The sequence below is a fragment of the Xiphophorus couchianus genome, chromosome 10, assembly GCF_001444195.1.
Source record: "Xiphophorus couchianus chromosome 10, X_couchianus-1.0, whole genome shotgun sequence".
Taxonomy (NCBI): domain Eukaryota; kingdom Metazoa; phylum Chordata; class Actinopteri; order Cyprinodontiformes; family Poeciliidae; genus Xiphophorus; species Xiphophorus couchianus.
The window spans coordinates 816992-840485 of record NC_040237.1 but is presented as its reverse complement, the minus strand read 5'-3'; the positions used below and the strand labels follow the sequence as shown (position 1 = coordinate 840485).

The 23494-nt window shown below is 36.5% G+C and overlaps 1 protein-coding gene and 1 long non-coding RNA gene across 3 annotated transcripts in view; one reads left to right on the top strand and one right to left on the bottom strand.

Annotated features, from left to right (window-relative positions):
• LOC114152078 (protocadherin-15-like) overlaps window positions 1-23494 on the bottom strand; it is a 283395-nt gene that overhangs the window by 250960 nt on the left and 8941 nt on the right. The window lies entirely within an intron of this gene.
• Window positions 2025-23321, top strand: LOC114152082 (uncharacterized). The gene is made up of 3 exons (XR_003597064.1): window positions 2025-2675; window positions 21163-21168; window positions 23311-23321. It is a non-coding gene; the product is annotated as an uncharacterized LOC114152082 (long non-coding RNA).

The following is a 23494-nucleotide window of genomic DNA, read 5'->3' as shown; positions in this document are numbered from 1 at the left end:
GCAGATGGAAGGGCAGGAAGGTCCCAGAACAGAGACATCTTACCAGAGATGAACTACTATAAACTGCTACTAAAATGTTCATGTGGTTATAATTATCCTTCTTGATGAGAGCAGTTCTGATTGATTCTTGAAATATATAAATATTAAAAGGTTTGTCTTGAGAGGTGATGCTTGATGAAATTTCCTTTCATTTTGAATTGTTGCTAAATTAAAAGTATTGGGAATTTTGTATATAAATAAAAGGGTGTGCAAAGTCCATTAGTCAGTTAGTTTATATCTATTTTAATATTTTCTTTTTATTTTAGATGCATGTTTAGCCATTTAGCATATTTGTTTATTTTTGTTCCTATATAATCACATAATGTCCATCATATTTGTCCTTGAACGTCTTGCTTTCTTCTTCCGACAATCTTTATGTAGATCTAGATTTCATTTACTAGCAAGACTTGTCCCCTGCCAACACTACTAGTAGCATTACATGGATTAATGACCATAGTACTTTGCTTGAACTGCCAGCAAGCTTATTTGCTGTTAATGCAATTATAACATCAAAATAAATAAACTTCAAGCTGAATCTACATAACTTCACCTTCCTAAAACAATGACCCAAGTCATTTTTTGTCAAAAGTGATTTTGGAAAAAAATATCACTACCTCTTTTCTGCCAAAAGATGATTTAGGCAAAAAAAACAAAACAAAAACACTTTTGGCAAGAAATGACTTTAACAAGGTGACAATATGCTTAAGCAGCTATGAATATGAAATGCAAGTAGGTAGGTAAAATACTGAATACAAGTCGGCTGAATGGAAAATAAATGCAGATAATGTATGCTTTACAGGGCAAACTGCTGGACAAGTACGAGTAGAACAGCTGACACAGGACAAGTCAGAAGATAACAGTGAAAAACGTCAATCAGCAACTTCAGTTTTTACTTCAGCTATTCGCACACTCGAAATATATGTATGCGTGTTTGCTTTGCTGGCAGCACATTAGCATCTCATTCAAGGAGCAAGGGCATATGAAGAAAAAAAAAGCCAGACTCAAGGACAGAATGAGATGAGGACACTGACGGGAATCAGGATCGGTGTGAACAAATTAAATAGAAATGTAAAATATTTGGACAGTCAGTAGATTGTGGCAAACGGCATTGGGGACATGCATGGTGTGTGTGTGTGTGTGTGTGTGTGGGAGGGGCGGGGGGTGTGAGCAGAAGGCGCTTTGAATTTATTAAGACCACAGATCAAGAAAAGGGGTCACTTTTGTTGAATAAAACAGCAATCAGGAGACCATGAGGGGAGAAGGGAGGACCTGGGCTTCTAAATAAATGGCACTGTGTGCTCCCTTTGTGACCATCATCTGGTTGAATGATTGGTTTAATACTCGGGCACCAAAGTGGCGCTGTTTCAGGGAATGCTTTCCAAACAGTAGTTTTAGGAATTTTTAAATTCCTAAAATTACTGGGCAGTGAAGATAACTGGCCAAAAAAACAACCTTCTGTTTTGTCTCCCAAAGAATGTAAATTTAAGTTTTATCATCAGATATAATTCTTGAGGTATGAATAAATGGAACTACTTTCAGAGGTACTGTTTTGAGAATTTGTTTCTGTCATGATTTTTATTTTTTTTTATATAATTCAAACTGAAAAACTCAAATGAATAGTCCTGCTGTTAATGAATAACCGTTATGCATAAAAAAATCAGAAATGACAACATATTTTTGTTAACATTTATTTCAAGTCTATTGCGTTTTTACTTCTGTCCATCTCCCTCATCCTGACCTCTTCCTTTTATTGCATTCAGTCTTGAGGTCATGCTATTGGCTAACTCAGTGTTTCTCCACCTTTTTTGGGCCCCCACCATCCATTATCCTGGTACTTCACCGCCCCCCACCAAAGAAATTCTAGGCTACTTTGCACTGAATATTATTTTATTATTAATATCACTATTGTTGATGTTTTGATTTTTATGCATGTTTTTGTATTTATCATCAAAAGTAATTTCCCAGAGAACAAAAAAGCAATGTGAGTAAAAATTATTTTTACAGGCATCTGTGAAAAATGCAATGGATATTCATAAAATCGGTAGGCCCAACAGCAGCCAATCAGAGTGGAAAAAATATCCTTGTTCTGAGCCACTTTCTGATGATAGTTGCTAAATTTTGCACAAAATGACCAGATAAAAGAAGAACAACAATACAAGTTTAAACTTTGATCTATCTGCAAAACGACAGTGCTCTGCAACCTGAAAACATGGATACAACTGCAACTATATTAATCATAACTCTTCTTCTCTTCAGTGTTTCTGTGAGTTTCTAGTGGAGCAGCTCTGTGCTGCATTCAGGAGAATGGGATATCCATTTTTATCATCCATAAAATGTCAGCCACATGGCATAACTATGCAACAGAACTTTCAGTGGAAAAACAAAAGTTCCAGATCATTTTAATGCCATACAAATAGAAGACAGGAACATGGATTAAATCTTTTATGTTTGTTTGTTTATTCTTGCCATACAATCCTCTGTATTAATTATTACTCTTAAGGTCTTGCCATACCAACTGATTCCTCTGCATTTACTTTAGTTTCTTAGTTTATTCTTGCATTTTGTTCTTCTTTCATTTCATTTAGTTTTCTTTGGTTAGTATTATCCTCTCTTGGTTTATTGTTATGTTCTCCTTAGTTTCTTTCATCGTTTATTGACGCTCACCACCAGTAATCTTTGCTGCTTTGACATGATCACAGCACTGCCAAAACATATGTACAAAAATCCTCAATAAAACATAAAATATTTGAAAATGAGACACTAGACAAGTGAATAACAGCACCGTCATCAGCCGGTGTGACGCTGAACTGGAGCGGTGAAGATACCAGTAGCAGGAGAAGCTAACAAACACGGAAGAGAAGGAGAGCTACCGTCGATACAGTTGCAGCCAGGCATGTTTTAATGTTACACAATACAATTTTAACAAGTTGCTCAAAGTCTAAACTGGTATTGTTGTCCATTTAAGGTGAAAAGTTTACCTTCGAGCAAACGCCCCCCCAAAGGAATTTCAGCGCCCCTCTTTTGTAAAACTTTCCACCAGCGCCCCCTGAACCACCACAGCACTCCACTGCTGTAAACTTTTAAGTTAAATAAGCATTTCTTCAAGGGCTCAGGATTAAAAAAAAAAATCCTGGATGTGTACATCCATATACGTGTCAGCAGAATGTGAAGGCAGGGATCAAAGTGTCTCTTTTCTTGAATTAGTTGCAAAGAAAGAATCTTTAAAAGGAAAGGTTGTATAGAAGAGCTTTGTTACAGTGATCCTCATCTATTTTGACAAAAGCGTATCCCAAACAGTTCTGCAACACTTCAGAAATTGGTGAGAGGTTGAGAAGAAGTGGCGTCAAGGTTATCATTTATAATGTTTCATTTCCATGGTTAAATCATTGGCACATTATAGTCAAGCAAAGAAATCATTTAAATGGAGATTACTATTAGCTTTTTGATTGAATTTGATATATTTGCTGTGGTGTTTCTTGTGACTGTGATTTTACATTCTTAAAAAAATGCTACTCCAAATCATCTCACAGGCTTCTACTGCTGTTTTAAATCACAGTGAAGAAAATCAACTTATACAGAAGAGAAAAGAAGTGTTTCTCTTAAATTGTGCAGTCCAGGCAGGGCTATGCACGCTGCTTCCGTCCCTTCCGGGAGAGCTTTTCTTTTAAGGTTTTCTGATGAAATGACTCTGGAGTCCTATCACATTCCTTAGTGCCAGCTACACATAAAAAAGTCAGCTCAAACCTCTGTTTTAATGTCTGTCTATGGCACATCTGACGCCAGTGAGAACAGGTCCTCAGAGTACTCTTCCAGAGCCATCTGGCACTTTATTGATTCTTGTTCTGATGGTAGCATCAGAAGAAGCCACCTTTATTAAAGCAATTTCTGCACCTGAACTTATGCAACCACTGCTGTAAATAAAATAGGATTCAATTTTAGGATGATAATATTATATATGTATTATACAATATATTGTGTTTTTCAGGGGAAACCTTTTTGGGTTGGGGATGGGGCAATGTTGATGGAAAGACTGGCTATAATAAATTTATGACTTGTGATTTCCTGTTTAGTTTGAATTTGCTTGTATAAAATATAAATGTAAACTAGTTTTGGCCAACAAAAAACAGTAAAATCAGCCACTGAGTGTAAATAGAAATACTTATATACACAAAAGAAACAAACGGCTGTTTTTAAACAGAACATTAGTTTTACAAGTTGTTAAAAAATATTTTCTACTCTTTTTTTTCCCCCCTAGAACAATCTTGCAAAAATAAGAATCTTGTTTTAATATGAAAGGAATTTTTTCTTTTAAAAATACTGAACACACAACAAAATGAAAATTAAAATGATTAAATTGAATCATTAAATGACAAACTACAATACAGTTGAAGTATTTTTATATAAGCTTATTATATCATGAGAAACTCAGGCCACAGTACGTAACAACAGAGTTTAATAGCTTTTTCCTCGTTAGTTTTAAAGGCAACAACTACTTGTTAAAAGGCCAGTTATAATCTCTTAAAATGTTTACCTCTAAAAGTGAACATTTTAAGAGGTGCCTGCAGTCAAGCACCAACACAACCTCTTCATTGAAGCTTGCTAACGTCACTTAAATTAAGCTCTTACCCAGTTTTTAACATTTCAAAGGAGTATTTGGTATTAACTTTGACAAGAAACACATATTGCCTAAATGTACAGATATCTATTACATTTCTAATCAATCAAATTATTGTCCCAGGTAAAAAAAAAAAGAGTTAATGATAGATAAATAAAAATAGATTAAAATGTTAAGTATTTTTCAGTCAGACTGCATCACTGAAAGGAAACAACTCTGTCACTAATATTAAACAGGTAGTCATTGCATTATTTTCATGTATATTCATATGTCAGGCCAAATAAAGTTCATCTCAATTAGTTGTATGCCATTTCTTTAGAATATCCTAAAAACCTGCTGCAAAGTACAGAATTGGAACTAAGAGAAGATGATGAACGTGTGCAGGAGTGTAGTTTTTGTTGCTGCTTTCTGTTTAGCTGAAATTGACACTGAAGAAAATATTAATGGAATGAATGCTTCACTCAGACACTTCAGATATATATTTTTTAAAAATCTCTCAGAGGTTGTGTAGTCAATTACTGCAAGCCTTAAGGTATTTTCAAAAGCCAGATAAGACACTGTTGTAAGCATTTTTTTTTTTTTTTTTACTTGGGCAGAAAAAGATCAAAGTTTTCTTGAAGACGGTGAGCGTGGCACCAGCTGTTTCTGTTTTCAATTCTTCTCAAGAACGGCTCATCCCAACAGGAGTCAGAACATGACTGCAATCGCTTATTTCAGTTCAGCCCAACATTCAAGAAAGTTGATTGTTACAAAAGATTCCTCGACATATATACAGAGCTTTCTATTTTGATTTATGAACAATTAGCAATCTGCCCCCTGTCAGCCAATTTTAGCCTCAGTTACATAGTGGGTCAACAGGGAGTCACTGTCTCATTCAGCTGCTTTGTCTGATGGTCAGCCGCCTTTCACCATATTCACTGTCAGTGAATATGACAGCACGTAAATCACTATATTTATTAAATTGCTATGATGCATCAAGTGAAGAAAACATTTCAGGGTAATGTCAACATGTATGAAGCTGCATTTAGTGTGGAAACACAGACTTTGTGGAATAGATTTGGTTGGAAATAAAATCTCTAATGCCTATCAAAAATCACTTCAGTGAAATAAAAACAGCAGAACACGCAGCTATGTTTGAATGAAGGTTAAAAGTCTTTTCACATGTCCAATGTGAAGGAAATTCAGGGGATTTCGATGGCTGTGTAGCCTTAAGAAAACCAATGATCAAAGAGCTTAATCAGAAAATGAGGCATCAACTCGCAACGGGGCGTAATGATTGGACTTCATTTTCAAAGTAAGAAAAGCTCAGTTTATATCATGGCTCCCTCACAAAGACTAAATATGTGGCTCAATGCTATGCGCACGTTGTTGTATGCATTTGGATTCTGAACGTATAGTTTGTGTACTGGTTTAAACATCCTGTTCATTATGACTGATATCAAGAGGACTGACAGAGACAGCATTGGGTAAGGCTGAGTTATTGTCACAGTTTCAGAGGTTTATTTTGAGACAAGCTAGCAGAGTTTTTCATTTGATATGTACCTGGGTGCAGTATTCTCCAGAAACTATTTTTGTATTTCTTTATTCTTTCCTTTGGTGTAATGTAAAGAACTTTGGATTTTCTGGTTCATGAATCGTGTCACACATATAAACTTTCCTTGCCTTTCTCACTGGCTTCCGCTCTTTTTGAAGGGCAGTATTCTATGATTAGAGCGGCCATTGTTCAGTGCTGTTAAGAATCTATATACGTTGACCACTTAAAATTGTGTATTGTATCACTTAGTTGAGATTGATTACTACCACTGCTTACAAATATCTGCCAAAAATTTCATAAATTTTGAGATTAATCTTGGAGCTCCAAAAGCAAAAGAATTGACTTCTGAAACTCAGAGAATTTTCAAGATTTTCCTAGAAAATTTGTGAGATTAATCTAAAAATTTCTTTTTTTCTTGCCAATTTACTTTTTTTTTTCTATCTGCAATGGCTCTAATACTCTGTCCCATATTACTGCTAACAAAAAAAACATCGTTAGCCAAAGTTCCCTGGAGACACTTTATTCAATATCATCACCACAAATTTTATTCAATTTCACAAAAGTGATTCAGGGAGAGGTCCAGTGTAGCTCTTGCTAGAAAAAAACAGGGTTAGGTGCATCTGTCAGAGGAAACAGTGAAAAGGTTTGTGGATGGAGAGAGAAATGATTACAGAAACAGAAGTCAAAGGGAAAAATTAGTATACAAAGGATTAAATCTTTTCACCAAATTGAAATTTTGTGAGCCACACTTTTAGGCCAGAGATGATGACAATTTAAATATAATTTCAGTAAAAACAAAATCATTACCACCAGATATAGAGAACTGTGAAAACACTTGAAATACAATAAATGTTGCTGTAGCACTGAGCAGATTACCATTCAGACCCAAGCCTTAACCTTCCACAACCCGCCGAAATTCATCAAGTCCCTCAGAGCCACTAGAACAAATGTAGTAGTCTTGTTTAAGACTTCAGCTCTTCCTTAAATAACCCAATTTTTCAATGTATAATTGGCTGCATGTCTTGAAGCTCCACCCACGGCTTGTCTTTTTGTTTAGTTTGATACGTCAGAAGTCAGACAAGGACAGACAGACGGACAGAGAGATAAAGTGTAGAACTACATTGCACTTAACTTGAAGTTGTCTGCTGATATGTGTACTGGTATATAAATGTGTGTGCGCCTTTGAGTGTGGGTGGTTAAACGTGGCTCGAGTGAAGAGGCGCTTTGATTGTTTGGCATGACTAGAAAATTGCTATACGAGTTCAGTCCATTTACCACTGAAGAGGGGTACCAGTCCCCCAAGGCTTAAGCGGGTATTGAAAATAGAAGGATAGAAAGATGATGTCTTTCGAAAAGCTTTTGAACAGTCGTCTAATACTTCAGCTTTGCGATAATAAGGTCCTTTTAGGAAATTAGAACAAATTCAAGGGCCTGACATAATTGGAGGGAATGGAAAAATTGTTCAAACAACTTTAGTTCACAAAACTAAAGGGCTGAGATAATATCTTGTGTCGGTTCAAATCAATACATTAAGTGTACCAAAAGAACCAAGGTTCAAGAGAGCTACAATTTCCACCATATTTACCTCCAAGTGACAAAAACATGAGATAATTAGGCCTAAACTTGAAAAACTTACATTCTTTCAAATTACCGTATTTCAAGCTGCTGTAAAAGACTCCAAATGCATGCAATGTTCAAAAGAAAACCATGAGGGAACAGGATGGCTGTTAAAACTTTAGATGGAATAACTTTTTTTTTTTTTTTACACAACAAATATTTGAAATGCATATTCAATATTAAAATAGCCTCTAAACTTACGAGACCGTCACCATATCAAAGGCCTTGGAAAATAAAATCCCATTTGACTGACTTTTTAAAGGTCATGTGATTAAGGCGGCAATGGGAAGATATCTATCTTTATGGCCTTTCAAATGAACACTTGACATCAGCAGATTACACACACACACACGCACCCTGACAATCAAAGACAAAGTCATTGAAATGGGCTTCAAAAAGTGAGTGTCTATGTGTGTAAAACCATAATTCATTGTTATCTACCACACACAGACTGTGACCTCTTAGCTTCAGAAAAATAGGCGATTGAGGGAAAATGCGCATGCCTACATGTGTGGAGAAGGAGATGATTAACGACTGTGTGCATGAGTGTTTTATTAGTCGTAACTGGAATGAGGTTAAATGTTTTCTGAGAACAAAGAGAAGCTTATTGATACCAAAGAAGAGAGAAAAAAAGACATTTGAAAGCCTTATCCCGTTTTATTGGCACCCGTGGTAAAACCTTAGAATAAATTAATCTTTTATTGCAGTTGCGTAATCTCCCTTTGGAAATTGCATAAAAGTCCAATCTTTGGACACATACGAAGCAACACTTGTTTTCACTTATATTGGGGTTTTTCTTGTTACCTTGTAAAGCCCAATTTTGCCAACAGCATTGGAGCACAAAACAGAGACCATTTCTTTTGGACATCTCTCCAGAATGTGAAGAGTTTTCGGCTCCCTCTTCTCTTCAGCTCACTTTAAAGATTTTATGAAGTTAAAAGGTCTTTGGGCTTTTAACTTCATTAAAAGTTGGACCCATTAACAGGGGTGTCAAACTCCAGTCCTCAAGGGCCGCTGTCCTGCAACTTTTAGATGTGCCTCTGCTGCACCACACCTGAATAGAATAATTAGGTCATTAGCAAGGCTCTGGAGAGCTGATCTACACAAGGAGGAGGTAATTAAGCCATTTCATTCCAGCGTTTTGCACCTGTGGTATATCTAAAAACTGCAGGACAGGGGCCCTTGAGGACTGGAGTTTGACACCTGTGGTCTATGGGAAAAGACACATTTTTCTGTGTAGTTAACCATTTCTGTTAACTTTATATTTTCATTTTACTGCCAGTGGTCCCTGCGTATCGCTTTAACAAAACACTCAAAGCCTTTGGAAGGGAAAAAGGACCTTAGCATTATACACTCTTTTACTCAGATGGTGGCATATGGTGCTTTTGCAAATGTTCCTTCTTTGTTTCATGCAGGACATATGGTGTTTGTTGTCGAAAAGATAAATTTCACCTGACCATTCCATACAAAATTTAAATAGCTTTTCATGAACTCACAAAACACATTTTTAGATGTGTGTAGAACAGAGGTCGTTTTTCCAGGAACTCCTCAAGACATATCAGCATGTAGATGGCACCTACATGCTGAAATGTCGCAGAGACTTTGTGACTACCATGATGTAGTCCTTCATCTCTAACAATGAGCATTGGGAATTAGCTCCTGTTAATGAACTAGAATATTTTTCTGTCACGTTTGAGGAACATTGATTTGCATAGATTACCAATTATATGTTCCTCAACAATTTGAATGAAAACAAAGATAAAAAAAAAACTTGTTAGTAGTGCCAATAAGTTGGATTTTCATAATTAATATATATGATTCAATGTAGATTGTTTTTTCACAGTGAATAAATATTCTACAATAAATGATCGGACTCCTAAAAGTTTTACAGTGTCAGATTACACTACTGCAACAAAAAATGAATTTGTTTCAAGGCTTTTGAGTCCTCTTTATCAGAACTGATCAAAAAGTGTGGATGGCACTATCTGTCTCCTTGGAAGGATCCATGTGAATATGTTGGTCTGTTTATTTGTTTTAGAGACGTTGGCTGGATATACAACTTTCTTCATGCCAACACTTGTGACAGCATACAGTAACTGAAAAAACAAAGTATGACATTGGAATGTAAATTAAATTTGTTCTTGAAAGAATGCAGAACAGAGGGAGAATGTTTTAATTAAAGTTTAGGAAAGCAGCAATTAAGGCTAAGTGAAGAGTAGTATCTTTTCTAGCTTTGGAAACATCATTTAGTGTCTGAGTGTGTTTTACCATTTCTCACATTGTAACGTCCACTTTCTCTTTCTCTGTCCTTATTGATATTCCCTACTAATTTGTGAAGATGGACTGGTCCTTATGGGGCCCAAAGCCTAACCCCAAGAAGAAGTGCTATTGTCAGGTTAGGGATTAAACGTAGGACTAATGTGTGAATACAGCTTATGGTGCGGGTCAGGGTTAGGCTTTAGAAAGGAATGGAAAATGAACAGAAGTCCTTGAAAATATAGAAAAGCTTAGTATGTGTGTGTGAGTGCATACAGTAAATGTGCACGTGTGTATGTGTATCTAAGTGCATGTATTTAGTTTGCTTTCTGTGAAGATAAGAGTGACTAATGTCTTCCTGAAGAGCAGGAGCTGAGGATATTTCCGAAGAGTATAATTACTTGTCACCCAATAGCTAAAAGAAAAAAAAATATACATAATTCAGCCAGCGCTGAAATGTTTCTGAATGTCTCGGAGGAAAATAAAATCCTCATGTATGTTTTAAAACCCAGTGCGACATTCGCATGTACCAAAAGGTTAAATTTGCATTCACTTATTTAGCAGATGCTTTACTTCAAAGTTAGCCACAATGGAACAACATTCAAGCTTCAGTGCAGCAGGGGGAAAAAAATCCTTGGCATAAGATTTGATCTCCCCCGTCTCTTTTTCAAGATTCAATAGGCAAATGTGTGGAAATTATATCACAGTAAAGTGTGTTAGTATTTTATGTATTTGGAAGTTAATTGCCTTGTCTGTCTACATGCATGTCACTGTGACATTGTGTATAATAGCATCTGAGAGCATCTTATTTATGGCCTAGCATTCAGTCTTTATTTGGTATCAATGACATTGGACAATTCTAACCAATAGGATTTGATTATGTTTTGTCTGGTGGGTAGCTTTTGCAATTTGGGCTTCTCATAAAACATCATGGGAGCAATGCCATGTAAGAACTGAGCTGTTTTTAGGCTATTAAGTTTGCTTTTTGTCTTGAACTGAAAAATGGTAGAATGCCATCTTTGGGTGAGGTTGGAGGAGTTTAAGAATCTGATGCTTCATCTGTAGTGATGCAAAAGTGGTAGTGGTCTGCCATGGTGAAGTAAGAGCTGAGTTGGTGCATCTATCTTCCTACTTTCATCTATGGCCACAAGTTCTGAGCAGCGACCAAAAGTATGAGACTTTTTGCTTCAAAATAAGGAACTCAATGATCCCCAACTATAGTAAAACTGTTTTGGCTATCAGCAGCTGTAGTGTAGGGGTCATTCTTGAGCTTTAAATGCAAAATGACTGAATGAGTTTTGCACTGAGAGCTTTGGCTGGGCAGTTGTCCAAACTCACTTAAAAATGATCAATGACGTTTTAAAATGAATCTGAAACTGCCACACAGGGCCACTGAAGTTGAGCTGAAATTGGAGTAATTTGTTCTGTGTTCCGACCTTATCTGGGCAAGGTTTAAGTACGGAGGCATGCAAACTGATTTAGGCAGTTCAGTCTGGCAAAATCTCACAACAAATTAGATTTCATACATAAAAAAGTCAGTTCCAGAAATAGATATTTTTGGAAAGACACCATGATTGGGAAGAATGTGGGAGGAGGGAAAATCTTCTTGCCATCTTTCAATTTCTTTACTTTCAGTGGCAAAATCTTATAGGCAGACAGTATTTACTACAAAAATGACAGCTTAGACTCACCATTCACTTTAATAGGTATTCCAGTGTTAGAAGAGCTTTTCCCTTAAAAGTCGTCTTAGTTCTTCTTGTCAAAGATTCAATAAATGTTCCTTTGTGATTTAATCAAACAAAATCCCTCAAATATCCTTCCAATCCAGGTTTGGATACGGAAGAGGAGGGTTTAACCATCCAGATCCATTTGCCCTCATCTCTTATCTTTCTTTAGATAAATTCCTCTTTTATTTCCGTGATCTCTAATTCATGAGTAACTGATGTCTCCATCAAGGGTTGGGGGTTTTTTCCTGAATGGAGCTGCAATCATCCGTTTCGCTTTGCGCTCCCAGAAAGGTTTGTAGACTTTGAAAAGCACAATCAACATAATTATTAGCTTGAAAACTATTTTCCCCTGTGCTGTTTCGTTCCCGGGCTTTGGGGGCCATGATGATTTGCGTCTGTTCACCGAGTTTTAATTAAGACAACAAGGATTTAGCATCCTCCAATGGTATGGCCCTCGGGAAAGATTCTGCCTCATTTGTTTGCCTTGATGCTCTCAAACAAAATAATAAAAATATAACATTCAATACTATTCAGTGCGGGGTTTTAAATGAATTGGTTTTAGCACTTTGCAGTTTGAGCATGGTGGATTATTAAGCACATGTCAGTTTTTATTGGAATACAATAAAATCAACTGCAGGGTCAGGTGAAAACCTTGCAACACTACAGCGTAAACATAATTATATTCTTAGACTGACAGCTGTGTGTGTATGTGTTTAAAATTATGTTAAAATAACTTTTGCATGCTCCAAGGCCATAACATTTTCAGAAGAGCAGAAAGTTTTTCTGCTATTGATGCAGCTGAAGCATACACACACACACGCCTGCACCCCAACACGCGCACACACATACAAATGTTTGGAGTCGAGAGGATTCTCCATGATGGCAGCAAAAAGGCTCAGAGCCCTGCCTTTGATCATAGCCCACAAAACTTCAAAGACACAAAAAGAGAACTTCATTTTGCACTTAATGGAACATTTTCAGAAGTATATAAATCCTACCTGCATTACCTTTCTCCGAAAACTAATCCAGTGAAGCATGTTTTGGGTTCTTGATCGTAAGATAGTACTAAATCACTCTGAACTGTTAGGACCTCATGATTAATGCTTCATTAAGTTGCCTCTATGCTGAATTCGACATGACTTTTCACCATTTCGGTGTGTTTGATGTGTGTTTTCGGATTCACCCAATTTAAATTAGAACTGTGCAAGTGGGATTAAGAATGATTTTATTTTGAAAAACACACAAAAATAAAATAAATTTTAAAAAAGCTGTTTTGTTAAACCAGATTGTTCACATTACACATTTTAGTTGGCTGAAGTCCAGGTTCCACTGAAGGTGCCACCTAGGACAGTGAGCATATGTTGAACAATAAAGGTTTTTAATGGGCTGCAGTGGCTTTAATTTACCAAATTATTTGGGAATATAAATAAGGACAGAGAAAGTACACTGACATGCAGGAAAAGACGTCACCTCTGTCAAGGACATCCAGTTTCTTCCTGCATGATCATTTCCTTTGTGGGAAGCAAGCATTTAGTTCGTGTTTCATGATTTTTGTTTTAAAATGATTCTAATTTTACATTAGAAGAGACAGTCAAATTATATAAATTTACATTTTTATTTAGTCAGTGCACCAAATATTTTGCTATGAGATTGAAGAATCATAAATATCAGTTTTTGTCGAATCTCAATCAGGGCTGTTTTTTCCTCCTTTAGCAGCGATGGCTGCCATTTTTGCCCAGTCTATATTTTATTGTTGTATTAGGCACACTGACCTTACCAGCCATAACTGCCATATTTGGAGGTTGTTGATAAGGACCCAAATGGCAACAGGAGAGGGGGAAGGGCATAACGGAGATCATATATAAGTATTTTATAAGTATAAGATCATATATCAGTTTTTTTGCTGAAATTTGTTTGACAATCTGAAACATTTAACTAAAAAAGAAAAACAAGAAATCCAGTGTGATTTATGCAGAACCATCCTCTTGGATAAATCCTGAATGTTGCTGTCACTAAGAAATTACCATTAAGAGTGCTGACCTGTTTATACAGTGTGAAAAACCAAAACAGTGATCAAAAAACAGCTTAAGCATAAGTATGAGTGAACAGCTGAGGAGAGAAGATCGCAGGTGTGTAAATGTACAGAGGGCAAAAAATAAACCAGTAAAGACAGTCGGTGAATTTATGTGCATTTTTGCATGAGCAGCAGCAGTGTCAGCAGTGAGACGGCATTAGCTGGGCCTGGTGGAAATGTCAGCTCATCAATCAAGATGACATCTGCAATCTTGGCTCTTCTCTGTCTCTCCTTTTCATTCACTTAGTTATACTATTAAAAATGGAACATTTCAGTCTACCCATGTTATACTTTATATATATTTTTGGTGAGACTGCTCCATCTTTTGCATTTCCATTTTCCCATTTCATCAGTTATCCCTGCTCTCTATACTTATTTATTCCTTTGAGCCCAGTACGAGCTTTCCTTTAAGACTAAAAACTGATTCTCAGATACTTGGGTTGTGGTTCTCGTATGGAAAAATAAAAAAAAAGAAAATAATCTACACCAAGCTGTATTTTTGGCTGAGCAGAAAATTTTAAAAAGTTTACTTGATCTGACATTTTTTAGATAGTCTACTGGTAAATAATGGAAGGGAATTGTTGTACATAACAGATGCAATCAGTTGATGAATTGCATTTCATGTTCTTTGTTCAGGAGATATATTCAGCTATTTTGAATACAGACAAAGGAACATCAAAAAAGAATCTAAATGGACTGGATTTATGTAGTTCATACTGAGCACTCACTGTGGTTTACAATTGAGCTACAAAATGCACACGCCAACACACCCCCACACACATTCATATAAAAATAAAGGGCAGGGTAGGTTAAGTGTCTCGCTCAGGCAGGAGCAAGCTGGTATTGAATCTTTTGGATTGGACTCAACACAGTCATCATTTAAAATCATGTTTTCATTAATGTCAACAACTTTTGTTACATTAGCACATATGATTATCATTATTTTTACCTAATAGTTTCACCTTTCAATTGAAAAGCAGACATTGGCTATAAACAGCAAGATACAAACAATTGTGTTCATGTATATATATATATATATATATATATATATATATATAAAACAATTAAGTTCGTAAAAATAGGCACAAAAAATGCAGCTTTTTCTAATAAGGTCTGGTCATGACAGGTAATTGTATTCTCCTCTGCCCTTTGGATCTTCAGCTTGAAATCTGTTACTGATTTCCAGCCTCAATCTCATGTCGTTCAAAGCAGGCATGTTGAAAATTTATACAAGATTTGTGCTGTCTATGACTCCCTCTCACACACACACATGCACCATGCAATGAAACGAAAACCCTGCAGACTCGAACCTCAATTGGTTTCAGTGAGTTGTCACATTCTGGCCGAAAGTCAATTTTACACTTACTTAGCCCCATAATAAGAAGTCATGTTGACAACTCCACAATACATCTCTCCTTGTGGGGGAGGGCAAGGGAAAAATTCATGGAACTCACAATAGGGCAACGGTGGGGCGTCAAACAGCAAGTGGGGTAGTTGATAAAGAGATGCCGAGACAAAATGAGTGACAAAAAGAGCGAAAACAGAGAAATTGCTTTGCATGCCTGCTGTGGTTGGACCAAGCTATTAAAAAGTTACACTTTAAAAGTAGCCAGAATATTTTACTCCAGGGCCATTTTTAGATGCTATACTTTTGATGAAATGTACTTTTTACACAAAAACTGCATTCGTAAGTAAAGTTATTGGTGAAATTAAATGTTTTATCTATTTCTTCTAAAGTACGATTGTAATATTTTCAACACTGAGCAACTATTTCCTTCTGCATGTTTGTACAACATTCCAGACTTCCCAGATAAAAAAGAAAATGTTATGTAAACAAACCTCAGGATATTTTGTTGGTAACAAAATTCCAGCAATAATCTGTTTACTCTATTTCCCACATAGTAAATGCAGCATTATTTTGAAGTTGATTCATGTGTCTTGGGATTTGTTCCCCTCCAAACACAGGGAAACGGAGAAAACAATTTTTGAACGCATTTAGAAGAGCCTTTGACTTTGTACGCATAACTAGCTGCGGTTTCATTGCAAATGTGTGCAAATTTTTGTCACTGGTCTGCTAATGTAGAAAAAACAATTTCACGATTGTGGTGTTTCCACTGAATCCGAAATTAAATCAGGAGACTTCAGGATCTTATTCAGTCATTGGAGTGACAAGTCCCTTATATTTGGGAGTAACTATGTATGCGGCATTTTGAGGAAATTGTCAGTGATTTTACAGAAGAGCTAAGAATTCAAGACATTCGAATGACAAGTTTTTATGAACTGCGTTTACTGTGAGCTGTGGCAAAAAAAAACAACATCATTCTCCTACTACTTCCTGTTGTCTTCATCGTTTTCATCAGTAGCAACATCCTGCTGTTGATCATGTTACTTGTGTGATGCGGAAAAAATATTTCCATTGCAGTTTGATGAAATACATCTACTTCGATAAAGCCAAAAAAAACCCTCACACAAAAAACTTGAGTTTTTTTTTAAATTGGAACTTTGAAGAGTGAACATGCACATGCAGAAACTGTTATCCACGTCTGAATTAAATTGTGGCTAAACTGAAATGCTTGAGATGATTTTGAACTCATCCAGATAGTCTGTTGAGCATGCTTTTTGCTCACACACTTGTCTGGTAAGCAAAAACACTTCTTACAAGTGGGCCAGTTACTTTAAAGCTGCTAAACAGCTGCCTCAGGTGAGGTGCTTGTTTTCTGTCATTGAGAAGGAAAACACACCAGATGGAAAGATGGAACTCAGTTCTATCAGGGGGAGAAATGCCTTTGCTTGTTTAAATCAATATACATGTCTGTCTGACCAAACATAACACCAGCGGCAGTAAAGCTTCCCTTTAAACAGACTTCAAAAACTTAACTGTTGAAAAAAAAAAGAAAGTAAAAAAATAAAACCTTGGGTGCGATCACGCGGCTTGGTTCCATCAGTGCTTGTTTGGAGGAGCTTTCTTATTTTAGCTGCACATCAAAGGCGTTTGTGACATCAAACAGTCAATCCATGATACCACTTGTCATTATCATCTGTCAATCACATCCACGGGAAAAAAAAAAGATGCACTCCAGCTAAACAGCATCAAACATGACAAGTTTATATCCGAATGTATTATTCATTCATCTGAATTCTGCGACAGTTTCAGACAGCACAATAAAATATGCTAAATGGTGACCTTCATACCAGAGCAGTAATTTCACTCCACACATCATTTACACTTGTCTCAAAGGATTGACTAAAAGGGCTTCGTGTACAATAACTACGATCCCGTTTTACTTTACTGGTTTGCCTGGAGGATGTAAAATAGATAATGAGATAATGCCAACACACTGAGATTTAAACCACTGTTCACTCAGCGTCTCTGTAAACAACTGAAATTACGCTGGACCACCCGATGAGCAGAATTTGATCTGGTTTTAGAGAGGAAGACATTAAAGGAAGATTACCACCACAAAGAACTACAGCACAATCCTTCAGAGAGAAGAGACATGCATGAATGCATATTTTTGGAATTTTCTTGGCAGATTTCCAGCATTTCCTCCACTCGCACGATTTGATGGTGTACATTTGCAAAACAAAATAGTCATACTCCTTGAACTTTTCTACACTTTGTCATATTACAGGCACAAACTTTAAGGTATTTTATTCGAATTTTGAGATCAAAGAACTGCTTTCAGAAGTTCTGCAATTAGTGAACAGAGTGTGGCCATCTGTAACTTAATCTCAGAAAAACAAGGTGGGTGGCATCAACTAACTCGCTCGCTCTTTGGTTACCTAGCAACAAACTGCTGAATAACTTGCACAGTGTTTTACCAATCAACCTCAAAATGGAAAAGCACCACTGAAAATCAAAAAAGGCCTGGGTGTCCACTTAAAATGTGCAAGAACAACATCATTGGAAGAAATGCGCTAGAGGTTCATGGTAGTACTAGATGAACAGAAGAGATCCAGAGTTTAGATGGCAGAATATGTTTACAGGACATCTCTACATTACGATGTCACCAGGTGACTCAGAGCCCATCCAATCACTGAACAGATGCTTAGAACAGATAAATGTGTGGATGTGCCAAAACCTTCTCCAGCTGAACAGAAACAAAACTGAAGTTATTATTTTTGGACCTAAAGAGGAACGATCTAGAGTTATAGATCTAGAGTTATAGATCTAGAGTCAATGCACAGCTTCAGTTATTACAACTGAAAACCAGCGATCAGGCCTGAAACCTGGGAGTAGTGATGGACTCTGACCTGAACCTCCAGAGCCACATAAAGACAGTTACAAAGTCGGCCTTCTATCACCTGAAGAATATTTCCAGAATTAAAGGACTAATGTCTCAGCAAAATCTAGAGAAACTCATCCATGCGTTCATCTTCAGTCGTATTGATTATTGCAACAGCGTCTTCACAGGTCTGTCCAACAAATCAATCAAACAGCTGCAGCTGATCCAGAATGCTGCTGCTCGCGTTCTCACTAAAACCAGGAAGATAGAGCACATAACACCAGTTTTAAAGTCCCTCCACTGGCTCCCTGTAGCTCAAAGAATAGACTTTAAAATACTGTTGTTAGTTTATAAATCACTGAACGGCTTAGCACCACAATACATTAAAGATATGCTGTTGTTGTATGAACCTTCCAGACCTCTCAGGTCTTCTGGTTCTGGTTCTGCTCTGCATCCCCAGAACCAGAACCAAACGAGGAGAAGCAGCTTTCAGCATCTATGCACCACCAATTTGGAACAAACCTCCAGAAAACTGTAAAACAGCTGAAACACTGACTTCTTTTAAATCTCAACTGAAAACCCACCTGTTTAGAATTGCATTTGAAATGTAATCAATTACAAATTTATTGATGTAACTTGACTTAATGATTGATTCTATATTGCATTGCGATTCTGTGTTTGTAATGATGTAAAGCACTTTGAAATGCCTTGCTGCTGAAATGTGCTATACAAATAAAATTTGATTGATTGATTGATTGACAGGATAATTCATTGTGCAATACACAAGTCTTGGTTTATGGAAGTGTAGCATTTTTGGAAGAAATCCATAACTTTTGGCAGAACAACAAGCCTAAAAACATCCAAAACAAAAAGGGGATTGTTTAGATCAAAAGACATTACATGTGTTAAAATAGCACAAAGTCCATCCCTTAATAGAATTGGGAATCTGAGAAATATTAATTTATTTGGGCAGACACTGTCCATCATGTCTACACAGTGTTAGTCTCAGAATAAAAAATATGGTGAAGATATTATGCCAAAAATGACTTGCAACAATAATTGCAACAAAAAAGTTGCCTGAGTTAAGATGGACACAAATGTGTACTACCTTTTCAAAATGATCATTTGCAAAAATTTTGCATATCATCTGAAATCTTAAAAAGAAACATTGGTATTTGCAGCTGCATCATGCCAAATGTGGACATGAATATTTCTGCAAAGCATTACAGGTAGGACACCATATATACTAAAGGTGAGTTACAAATAGGATGATGTTTAAAAACTTTACAACTTATAACTCAGGGATTCAACAGCTCATTGCAGCTCTGACCAAAGCAGTTCATCAAATCCCTCTCAATTTCCATGACTGAAATTCCAGCAATTTTGAAGCTATGCAGAGCTATTGCGTGGCTCTGCTACAGCAGCTGACTCTGTCACAGGCACTACGACTTTATTACGCACTACTTTTATATTTTTGCCACAGTTAAGCAGGGTTTTGTCATGGGCAACTGGTAGAAAGGCCCAAATACAGGGGACACAACGGGCAGGATGAGTTTTCCACAAAGAACTTCAAAACCTCTTTAAACAGGTATTCAAAGGAAGTCAAAGTGTGACTTGACAGCAAGACGAGAACTGGCAGCAACAAGAGGATCTGAGAAAGCAGGCAGAGGAGCCCAGGGGGCTGCATGTATACCTAGGAAGGTGATTGGATAGTGGACGAAGGTAAGCAACTGGAGAATAAGCCATTGTAAAACTTGGAAGTGCAGGAGATGAGAGGGCAATGGCCAGAAAGGAAAGTTACAATACAAATACATTAATAAGAAAATAGAGAAAGACTTACAAGAATATCAATAAACACTGCATGTACTATAAATGTGCGTCATGGAAGTCTGCCACTTAATCCTACACACTGCCACTGCAGTAGAGGTTGTAGGTTTTTATTTATGAGAGTCGCAACTGTCTGTCGCAAGGGTAACTTCAATTTAATAATATTCTACTTTCACAGTACTGTCACAGTTTTCATCTAAAATACACTTAGATGTCTGTTTTTTCTTTTCCATTTAACTGGTTCTGATCAGACATCAAAAATGTAAAAGTGGAGTCACCATCTAAGTGCGAAAATAAAACTGAAAAGAACAATTAAAGTTAAAATCAGCATTACCAACCTTCCACTCCCAATCATGTGTAAACAGTTATAAGTCCAGGTACAAGTATGAGCAAAAACAAATCAATAATGGAATCAATCTCATGGTTCACCGGTGAGCAGACAACAAAACAAAGCAGTGTTTCTTTGGGTTCTATCGGTGGTATAAATGTTAAAATATATGGCTAGTAAAAAACACACTTAGAAGAGACAGAGGAGATAGAGCATATGAAATAGGTGAAATAATATAAAGGTGAAAAAAATTTGCATTTTACCAGCTAGTGGCAGAAAGCTGTGTATCAATGGGAATAATGCTGTTCATCGTTTGGTGGCAGCAATTCATGATACAGTTGTGCTCACAAGTTTACATACACTGGCATGTTTTATCTTTTGTTAATTGACAAACAATATAAATGATTTAAAAAATTCTCACTCATGGTTAGTGGTTGCATGAAGCCATTTTTGGTCAAACAACTGTATTTGCTATTTTGAAATCATATTCACAGGAACGACTTGATCAAAAGTTTATATACCCCAGTTCTTAATTCTGTATATTGCTCCCCTTAACATCCATCACAGCTCAGAGTCTTTTGTGAAAATTTTACATGAGGCTCTTGATTTTCTCTGATGCTAAAGCTGCACATTCTTCTTGACAAAAAAATTCCAGTTCCTGTACGATTCTGGGCTGTCTGCATGAACTGCATGTTTGAATTTTCCTGATCAATGATAGTGAGGTCAGGAGGCTTCGGTGGCCACTCCATAACCTTCACTTTGTTCTGCTGTAGCCAATGACAGGTTGACTTGGTCTTCTGTTTTGGATCATTGTCATGTTGGAGCGTCCAAGTACATCCACTGTACAGTTTCTGGGCTGATGAAAGCAAATTTTCCTCCAGTATTTTCTGAAAACATGCTGCATTGATCCTGCCATCAGTTTCCTGTACCTTTGTAGTCACACATCCCCAAAACATCAGTGATCCACAACTGTGTTTCACAGTAGGAATGATGTAACTTTCATCTTAGTTCTTGTTGACTCTTCTCCAAATGTGACATTTGTGGTTGAGGCCAAACAGTAACATTTTGGTCTCACCACTGCAAAAGACTTTTTTTCCCGAAATTTTGAAACTCTGTGCTGTTTGGCATATTGTAAGCAGGCTACTTTGTGGCATTAGTGTAGCAATGACTTTCTTCTGGCAACTCAACCATACAACCCATTTTCCTGAAAGTGCCTCCTTTATGTTGCCTCTTGAAATAGCAATTTCTTTTTGACTTTTGTATTTCAGCTGAAGTTATTTGTGGATTTTTTTCTTTGCATTGCCAGCAATTTTCCTGTCAGTTGTTGCAGAGATGAATGTTAGTCTACTTGACTGCAGTTTGGTTTCAAATCCTTCATTGTCCACTTTTAAGTTAGAATTTCAACACTGCTGATTGGATTTCTCAGTTCCTTGGATATCGTTTTATATCCGTTTCTTGTTTTGTACAGTTCAATTACTTTTTCACCCAAATACTTTGACAATTCTTTTGCTTTGACTCAGAAGCCAAAGATGTCAGTGCAGCACTGCATGAAAGATGCAAGGGTTTGTCAGGGGCCCAGAAACTCACACATCTACTGTTCACATACACAGATTAGAAGAAACAGTGGTAGCCTCACAGCATACTACAATAATAATAATAAAACATCAAATGTGTTTTGGGATTTATTTTTTATTACTCTGAAAGTATATTTTAACAAAAAAAATATGAAAAGTCTATTTTATTTAAGAAAAACTCACTGTATTCAGAGCACATTCCAGTATGAGGCTATAACCTAGCCTATATATAATTCATTATACAAAATACAAAGCAATTTCATGGGGAGATAGAAGATGAGTGAACAGGACAAAAAGCAGAGGTTGTAGCCCTTACCACAAATGGAGTGGTATATTAAAAGAATATAATCTAATTTATGGCTCATTATTTAATTTTGAAGCGTACTCACATATTTGTACAGCACCTTCTATCTACATTTGGCAGACACGCTCCATTTGATTTCCTGGCTCTCTCGAAGCCCTTTCTGAAAGGGTCTCTCTGCTCTGATTGGTAAACTGACGATCAAAAGCAGCAAAGAGCAAAAGGAAGCTGGCCATTCTTAGGTTGATGTATGCCACTGTAAAAGTATTATACATTGTGGTAAATACAGAGCATCCCAAAAATGGAAACAGGAGCTGTACTGTCGTAGGCTATTTGCCTTAAGTTACAAAATCCCCATATTTTCTGTTAGACAGTGCAACTTTACAGTAAATGGGTATTTGTCCTTAAAACAAAAAAAAGATGGAAAATAGCGAACATAAGAAAACATAATGTGACATTTTCAAAGAACATACTCAATTGGCCTTAACATGAGAAAGCCCAGTGACATATAGCATGAACTCACTCGAACATAAATATTCAGTAATCTATTCTGGTGTGAGGTTTTCTTGAAAACATCCATGTTGTCATCAGTTTTTTTATTTAAATGTTGCTAAGGTTCCGTTTCAATGCAAAATATAGCTTCTAATTTTGCCTCATTTAGTTTAAAACATGAAGCGTGACAGTAAAACTGATTTTTCAGACAAAAGGAATCTTAGTTTTACTGAAAGTGTACGTCATCCAGGATCCCATTACCTATAGTAACAACATGATTGACCAGGTGAGTCTTTAGATATGATTGAATTTTAAAATCATTCATTTTTAAATCATAACTCATCAATTTGCCTTTAGTATGCAACATCCTCAGGAAGCTCGCATTGATCTTGTTCCTGCAGAAACAAAATTTTTGTTTGACCTCTGAAAATGTCACATATTGACATTTTATACTGTTCTGGTAATGGTTGATATTGACCAGTAAGAATTTGACATAAGCCCAGAATAGCTTGAAGTATCGACTTGGGAGAGCAAAACAAACACACACACACCCACGCACAATTGTATGCATAATAACAGGAAGTATGTCTCTAACAAGCAGAGTAAATCACTTTTTGTTTATATGTACATAATGTGCATGTATTCAACAAATGTCAAATTGTGCTTAATGAAAGTCTGAACAGGGGGCTTTATGGTTTAGGTTGCTAGTTTGGATGAAAGTACTCTATTAAGCCTGGAGCAGTAAGCAGATATTTTTATGCTTTTAATACATCATAAATTAAAAGCATAATCTGCTTTGTTTTTTTTGTTTTTTTTTTAGAAAAAAGCACAAACAAAACATTTCAATCAGCTTTTAGAGACTTTATCTTAATCTATCTGCACCT